The 8923-nt window shown below is 46.5% G+C and overlaps 1 long non-coding RNA gene across 1 annotated transcript in view; it reads left to right on the forward strand.

The window, feature by feature from the left end:
* The window catches only part of LOC132207688 (uncharacterized), a 47261-nt gene extending 44134 nt beyond the window's left edge, over window positions 1-3127 (forward strand). Inside the window, exon 3 of the long non-coding RNA XR_009443705.1 lies at window positions 845-3127. This is a non-coding gene — a long non-coding RNA (uncharacterized LOC132207688). The remainder of the gene's footprint in view (window positions 1-844) is intronic.
* Window positions 3128-8923: the final 5796 nt, after the last annotated feature.

The raw sequence follows: 8923 nt of genomic DNA on the forward strand, positions 1-8923 counted from the left end.
CCCCTCCAGTCTCCTAGTTTTCAGAGCTATCTACAGTCTTACACTAACTCATTCCTGAACATTTCCAGTTGTAGTTAGCTCACAGGTGGCATTGCTGTGAGCTGCCAAGGTACTAACACTGGAATTTCTTTCCTCAACCACTCTGTCCCTCAACCAGTTATTCCTCATTTCGTACACTGAGCATGAGTGACCTGCAGTGAGGTCTCAAGGAATTGGTGCCAGTTCACCAGAGGATGAAGTCACACTCCATTTCAGCTACAGGGGATTCAGATGAGAACTGCAATGGGGATGGGGTGGCCGACAGAAGAAGGATTGGTGCATTGGCAGGTTAGAAAGCCTGCCATTAATGTCACGGAGCAGGAAAGACTCTGGCTTCATTCTGGCGCAGTGTTTGGAACCCATCCACTCCAGCACTGAGTTGTGGCCAACCTGATGGGAACAGTTACAGATTGAGTCATGATTGGCATCTCTGCTCCAGAAAAAGCAGAAGCTGTTGTGGTACAGTCGTGGGTGGGCCCTTCTGGAGCTAGAGTTACTCAGGATAAACACAATAAAAATCATCAGCTTTCACCTGCAGTGCCACAGTCACAGGGATCGCACTCTGTGGGAGCATTAAGCAAGAAAAAGGCACCTATAATACTGGTATGAAGGAAATAAATGAGGGCAGTTGATATTTGCATGCATTATGGCATAGATTGTTCAACATTATTGTTTTGAAATATCAATATTGTGATGGCATTTACTGTTGTTTGTAGACAAGTGGTGCAGTGGTAGTCAACAGCCAAGGAGAGGGAAGATTCAGCCTTGTTAGTGGAATTTGATCTTACATTTACCTGTATTACAGTTGGTCGAATGGATCACAGAAAGTCTGGCAACAAAAAAGCTGCAATGGTTACCTCGTCACTGCTTCCAACTCCTCCTCTTTCTCAGCTGGTGCCCGATCACTGGCAGCGACAGCGTACCCTCATGATGCCAAGGTTGGAGACTATCAAGAATCATGACGACACCGGCCCTTCTCTGTACTGCAGGACTGCCCCAGAGTGCTCCAGGCAGCAGAAACAACATTGAACTACTCCAGTGGTCTGCACCATTACATTTCCTGTGGTACTTTATGCAGCCCCTCTGAGTGTGTAATACACACTCCCATATGGACCACGTCATCAAACAAAGGCTCTTGTCACCTCCTCATTACTTCAAGTTGTTCAAATGAGGATGGCAGGGCAGAATATTGAAGAATTATTACAAAGTCTTCTGTTCAGTATCCTGCTGCTCTCTGACAAGGAAAACTGAAATGTACTTGATTTTCATGTAATTTTGATTCCCATTACAGGTCCTTATGGGAACAGGAAAAATGACAAGCTGGAAAATTTTGCAAGTAATCTTTGGGCCAGCCTGGAATCTTCCCATCCTCTGGCCATGACCTTGTGACCCTGCTTGGAGGTTGTACTTACAGTTTCAGAAGTGATCAATTCCAGTGAGGATGTCTGTACTAAGGTGAAAGCTCACGCACAGTTCTTCACGACGGGAAAAATGGCTCCATTCAGACTCTGGAGATTCAGGTATCCCACTGAGAATCGTTGTCTCCTTCATCATTCACCTTATTCCAGTCACCTGTCCTGCTCTGTGTGATTTCTGTCCATTCTCTCAGTCATGCTTGTCTGAGGGGATAGCCACTACTGTAGCCCTGTTGTTGACTTGTGCAGTATCCTCACAGTCAGGGAATGCTTCCCCATTCCTGAGAGATTTCAGCTGGCTTAAACAGCTCTGAAAACCACGAAACACTTTTACAAGAGTCAGCGGAAATCCACTTGCATCTAACCTGTAAGTAGTTGGTGATATCTCTATCCTCACTGCACTGGATTAAGAGAGGATTGTAACTGGAATACTGAGGTCAAAACATATACCATTAGCATCCAAGCAGCATTACGCATACTTCCATCAGAATGTGAATCAGATGACAGGGATTATACCTAGCACTTGGAGAACTGACAGAAACCCCAGGTTACCGTGTCAGGAAAGTTCCAGTGAATGAAGTGCCAACCGAGCACTTACCATTCGGGGGCAGTCTGTGGCTAAAACCCCACTCACTGAGAGATGCTGGCCAAACAGAGACTAGTGTCTCGCCATTGCAGGTGGTGCCACCAGGAAGGGTGGCTGATGCTGGTACTGCAATTAATCCAATGCTATTAGTGAGTCATGAACAAATTGGGGTCGTGGGAGAGGTTTTCTGGCCAGGGAATCAGGAGGTTGTAAGAAAAGGTAGTCAGGTGCTATCTGTTTGCCATCGCTACTAATATGGCATGGCGGATCAATGGTTAGCACTGCTGCCTCACAGCTCCAGGGACCCAGGTTCAATTCCAACCTCAGGTGACTGTCTGTGTGGAGTTTGCACATTCTGTATATGTCTGCATGGGTTTCCTCTGGGTGCTCCAGTTTCCTCCCACAGTCCAAAGATGTGCAGGTTAGATGGCTTGGCCATGCTAAGTTGCTAAGAGTGTCCAGGTATGTGTGGGTTAGGTGGGTTATAGTGGAATGGGTGTGGGTGGAATGCTGCAAAGGTCAATGTTGGGTCAAAGGGTCTGATTGTACACTGTAGGGATTCTATAATTAAGAGTTTTACTTCTCAAACTTTCTGTGTGATATTTGTTCAGCCTCAGTTATTAATTGCCCACTCAGGGGAGTAAAGACCATTTACCAGCCTTCCCAATCGAGACTGCATCAGGGTAAAACTTGAAAGACAGTCAGGTCCGTACTTACACTCTCCAGCTCAAACCCCGCATAAAGAGAGGGGTGTTAAATTCTACCCGTCATGTACAAAATCCAGCACCTACGTGATTGCCTGCAAAAATGCCATCCATCACTGCCCACAACAGAAGAGTGAACCTGGCAGAAACGCAGAATTGCTACAACGCAGAAGGAAGACATTCAGCCCATCATACTTGCCAAGCTCTCTGAGCACTCTAATTTAAGGCCAATCTTCTACCTTTTTCCAAAAACCCTGCATGTATTTTTTTTTCTGTTTAAGTAACCATCCCTCTTGCGTGCCTTCGCCAAATCTGCCACCACCACATTTCCGGGCAGTGGATTCCAGGCCCAGATCACTCACTGGCTGAATAAAGTATTTTTTCTCACTGCCCATTTGCTTCTTTTGTTAGCATCTTTGAAACTGTGCCCTCTGGTTCTAGATTCATTTTAGGAGTGGGAACATTTTATTCCTAGATAACAAGGTGTAGAACTGGATGAAGAGCTTTCTGAACTTTCGTCAGAAAAATGAAGAAGGGTCTAGGCCTGAAATGTCAGCCTTCCTGCTCCTCTGATGCAGCTGGGCCTGCTGCGTTCATCCAGCTCAGCACCTTGTTATCTCAGATTCCCCAGCATCTGCAGTTCCTACTATCTCTGAAGCATTTTATTCCTATCTGCTTTCTCCTGAGCACTCATGGTTTTGGAAAGTTTCTATCAAGTTTCCAAGGAAAGCAGTCCCAGTACCTTGAAAAAATCCTCATAATTGAGTTTCTCATCCCTGAGAATCATTCTCATAAATGGAGGCGTTGTGACAACATCACTGGACTAGTAATCCGGAGATTCAGGTAATCAGAATCAACTTTCACCATGACGCATGTTTGAATCCAATTTCAATTTAAAAACAACACCCAGGAATGAAAGTCTAATGGCGCCCATGAAATGGACCAACGACTGTGCTGTACATTTCTATGACTCTATGTCTCATAACAGGTCGCAGTACATTGGAGTTTTGTGTCATCTGCACAGTACAATGTTGTCCCCTGCACACCCAAGCCTAGATCATTTATGTCCGTATCAGGAAAGCAAGGGTCTCAATACCAGCCTCAGGGGAACTCCACAACAAACATCCTCTCAATCAGAAAAACACCCATCACACTCTCTTTCTTGTGATCAGAGATAATGGGAACTGCAGATGCTGGAGAATCCAGGATAACAAAGTGTGTAGCTGGATGAACACAGCAGGCTGAGCAGCATCTCAGGAGCACAGCAGCTGACGTCAGCTTTGGTGCTCCTGAGATGCTGCTTGGCCTGCTGTGTTCATCCAGCTACACACTTTGTTATATTACACTCTCTTTCTTATCCCTCAGACAATTTTGGATCCCTTTCATTCTGAGATTTTCTTCAAAAATTGTACAAAATGCTTTTGGATAGCCCATGCACAGCACAACAGCATCTTTGTCCTTTTCAACCTTCTCTGTTACCTGCGACTATCTCAAGCATCCAAATGATGTGGGCAAGTGGATACTGACGTTATTGGATCTTAAGACACGGAAAATAACTCATTGATAATGTGGTATCCCAAATTAGAACCATCAGAGATTTACATGTCGGTGATAATTTACGCACATGAGAGGGGTGCAGACACTTAGAGCCATTCAGCCGCTAGGTGAAAACATTTCCGAGTTAATTGCCACCCTGCGCAGAGTGCACATACAAATCTTGATGACAAGCATGACCCCAAGTCAGACAGCATCATTAGCATTGCTTCCAGATTAAAAATAACCCAGGGAGAACAAGACACTGCCTTTCAGACAGGTGTGGAGATAATTCCCAAATAACTAGCTTGATCCCAGACCATAGATGGGATGTACAATTATGGATTGACCAGATAAGGAACCAGCCAGGGTGCTCAGTGATAACTGGTTAACATGGCGGGGAAGGGAGTGAAAAAATAACGAGACGTGCTAATCGGAATTGAGCTGTATTTGTGTGTTAAGTATAATTGAAGGGGCGTAAGAAGTGGGAGAGGGCTGTGGTGGCGGGTGGAATGATTGATGGAAGCCGCATTTGCTTCTTGTCCAAGTTTAATTCACTTCCGGAGACGCCGGTATTATTTTCAAATTGGCGCTATTTGCAGCGTAAAATTGCAATCGCCAAATGTTATGCTGACTCCTGAGACAGCAGGTTGGCAACCCCCAGTGAAAAGGGACCAGGTACCAACGCTGCATCACCTTGCAGTTCTTAATCCAGGATGATAGAGAGTTTGGAACAGTCCCGGCCAAGTTGAAGTTACAGCATCCATTTCCATCAGTTAATATTGTGACGAGCATAATGTTTAAATGTGCAGTTTCACCTGTTCAATTCTTGTCTATCGACCAATAAATACAGATATTGCAATGGTGGGAAGGATTAGCGGGATGTTAGAAAGCAAAGCGGTGTTATTTTCAGAAAATGGTTACAAACCAGAGATTTTAAAAGGATTAGTTCCACCCCTTTCCCACCCCACCCCACTCCCAACACGCACTCTTTGGTAGGGGTTTCCTTTAAGAGCGCTTCCAGAAATAAACCTGCCTTGGCCCAGGATCTGTCCTATTTGGTATGAGAGGGATGTGATGATTTGGCTCCTGTACAATCTTCCTCCGCCATGCGGCAGGGTCGGAGCATTGAAAGCAGATCTCAGCTCTTGTGGAGAGAGAGAGAGCGTGAGGCAGCGGCTGCGAAACGCGATGGGGGTGAGGACGGACTGAAGAACCATGGCATCGCCGCTGTGTACTTAGTGCAGCCACCAGGCTCTCGGGGGAGGACAGCAAGGAGAATTTTGTGTTGTCCTTTTTATTTGCAATAATCCGGGGTGGGGAAGGGGAGAGAGAGCTGAGATAATGGGAACTGCAGATGCTGGAGAATTCCAAGATAATAAAATGTGAGGCTGGATGAACACAGCAGGCCAAGCAGCATCTCAGGAGCACAAAAGCTGACGTTTCGGGCCTAGACCCTTCATCAGAGAGGGGGATGGGGAGAGGGAACTGGAATAAACAGGGAGAGAGGGGGAGGCGGACCGAAGATGGAGAGTAAAGAAGATAGGTGGGGAGGAGAGTATAGGTGGGGAGGTAGGGAGGGGATAGGTCAGTCCAGGGAAGACGGACAGGTCAAGGAGGTGGGATGAGGTTAGTAGGTCGATGGAGGTGCGGCTTGTCGGGGGGAGGAAGGGATGGGTGAGAGGAAGAACCGGTTAGGGAGGCAGAGACAGGTTGGACTGGTTTTGGGATGCAGTGGGTGGGGGGGAAGAGCTGGGCTGGTTGTGAGGTGCAGTGGGGGGAGGGGACGAACTGGGCTGGTTTAGGGATGCTAAATCTCCCCTTCCCCCACCGCATCCCTAAACCAGCCCAGTTCGTCCCCTCCCCCCACTGCACCACACAACCAGCCCAGCTCTTCCCCTCCACCCACTGCATCCCAAAACCAGTCCAACCTGTCTCTGCCTCCCTAACCTGTTCTTCCTCTCAGCCATCCCTTCCTCCCACCCCAAGCCGCACCCCCAGCTACCTACTAACCTCATCCCACCTCCTTGACCTGTCCGTCTTCCCTGGACTGACCTTTTCTCTCCTCTCCACCTTCGGTCCGCCTCCCCCTCTCTCCCTATTTATTCCAGTTCCCTCTCCCCGTCCCCCTCTCTGATGAAGGGTCTAGGCCCGAAACGTCAGCTTTTGTGCTCCTGAAATGCTGCTTGGCCTGCTGTGCTCATCCAGCCTCACATTTTATTATTTTAGGAGAGAGAGAGCTGTTTTGGTTTGTGATACAAGAGACGAGGCTGTCTATGCCTTTCACCCATCGGTAGCTCTCCTCCTGTCCCTGCCTCTATGCACACACTCTGCCAGGCATAGTCTTCCTCCCTCTGTGTGTGTGTGTGTGTGTGTGTGTGTGTGTGTGTGTCTCTCTCGCTTCAGCTCCTAAAACCTAAGATGCATCGGATATAAAAACACGCACATAAACACACACACACACATCAACAAGCCATGGAGAAAGATCAGGAATTACTGCAAGCTGTCAAAACCGAAGATGTAGCTGCAATGCAGAAGCTGTTGCAAAGGCCGAAACAAGGCAAAGCGAGTGAGTACCCTTTACACACCGTTCCATTGGCTGATGTGAATGTGCCTGCGTTTTTTTGTGTGTGTGTGTTTTGCAAATGTCCTGTTATTGTGGAGTAGGAGGGGAGGGAGTTTGGTCTGTTGTTCAATATGGGCTCTCCTATCTTGACCGATGCTGTTAGTGACTCTTGATACAGTGCAATCGGTGGGAATGTAGCATTAGCCTGAATAGTGCGTTCTCTCTCCCTCAGACAGCTCCCCTGCATCCCTTAGCTTCACAAGCCGGCGCTTTCTGCTCCTAACAGCGCAGATTGGACGTTGAGGATAAGGTCAATACTGGGAATCCTAGATTCCCTATCAACCGGGCAAGAGATTGCAGATGGTTTGTAGCGAATCCACGGTTGAGATACAACGCACAGAATCAGTTCGTATAAGGGGAAAGGTGGTTCTGGAGGTTTGCACTGTTCTGTTTCGGCAAAAAAAGTGCCCGACCAGAGAATATCAGGCCAGTGACTAAGATGGTTAAACAGCTAATTCTAGTGGAAAGCTGTCAAGAAGGTAATAGCTCAGAGTCTCGCTTCTGAGGAAGTGCAAACTGGAGATCTTGTTTGACCCACTCTGTGCATGTTGTTGTTGCTGTGTTGCAAAGAGAGCCTAGAGACGTGAGGGGGGACTCGGATGTGACAAATGCAGTGACTCCACACCCGGGCAGTGGTTTGGCAACATGATTCGGACCCCGTTAGCTTGCAGCCCTCTGACGCTGTTCCCTTACTGCCGGATGCTCACTGGCTCGCACGCCCCAAACAACCGGGGCTATTTTAAATTTAACCCCTTGATTGATGGGCTGACAAGTGCCTGTTGATGACAAAGCAATAGATGCTGCAGATCTGGTAATTAGAAGCAGTTTTGCTGGGAGACGCTTTAATTGATAGATTTCAATTCTAAAATTAACCAGGATTAAACGGGGGAGACCTCGAGCTGGCTGATCTATGATGTAGTAATAACAGTATTTTCGGAAAGATTGTCTGAGACGCAGGAGTGATGTCTCTCCCAGCTATCCTGGCTGCAAGGAGGAGGAAAAGGCAACCCTTTCCGAACAAGGCACAGTGAGGATTTCTGAAACATTTATGTATCGCTTAACTGGAAACTTGATAATGTACGCCACAATGTGGGAGGGGGAATCTTATTCAGTTCTATATTTGCCTAAAGCTTCACTCCAGATATTTTGTTAAAAATAAAAGAATAATGGGATTTGAAGGGTACACTGTGAGTAAATCGTGGGAAAATGTTAATTTATTTTGATGTGACTTGCTCCTACATGAGTAAAACATATTGTGATTAAGGATGATGGAATAAACTAAAAGCATTATTTGCCAGGATGAGATTCTGTCATAGTCTGGAGATGCGCTGCTCTGCTATCCAGTTATGAAGAGCTGCTGTAGTTGTGTTCTACAAGACTCCAATTGTTGGATGCAGTGGAAGTCTTTCAGGAGAAGACACCATGTCCCTTTTAAAAATAGTTTCTTACTGATTTATCATGTCACACACAGTACTTTGATTTGTAATTTTCTGGCTTATTCTCTGGTGTTGAGAACCTTTGTGGGTTGACTCTCCCTTTGACCTCATGATCCCTGTTGAGTTTAGATTTTGAATGCGTGGCCTGTGCATTTGTTGGATTTCTCTCTATTGGTTCTCTAAGTTCACTGACTGAATGCAACACTGTATCAATGTTTACCAATAATGATCATATCTGTGATGGTGATGCTATTTTCCTTGGGACAGATAATGAAAATCTCCATGCTTCACAAAGTCTGTCTTCGTGTCTATTGGTGCTCCATAATTGGTGACCATGCCTTCAGCTGACAATGCCTTAAGCTCTGGAATTTCTTCCATAAACCTCACCACTCCTTTACCACCGCCCCCCCCCCCCGACCATGTTCTCCTTTACATTATTGGTTCTAAAATACCAGAGCGGTTACCTGTGTTGATATCGCCAGTGTCACGTTTGATTAGATCATTCCTCCTATGAAATATTGTGAGACATTTTACTTTTAGCAATGCAAGATGCATACATGCTGTTGTTATTAGACAATAAGTCG

Source organism: Stegostoma tigrinum, unplaced genomic scaffold (assembly GCF_030684315.1).
Source record: "Stegostoma tigrinum isolate sSteTig4 unplaced genomic scaffold, sSteTig4.hap1 scaffold_123, whole genome shotgun sequence".
Taxonomy (NCBI): Eukaryota; Metazoa; Chordata; class Chondrichthyes; order Orectolobiformes; family Stegostomatidae; genus Stegostoma; species Stegostoma tigrinum.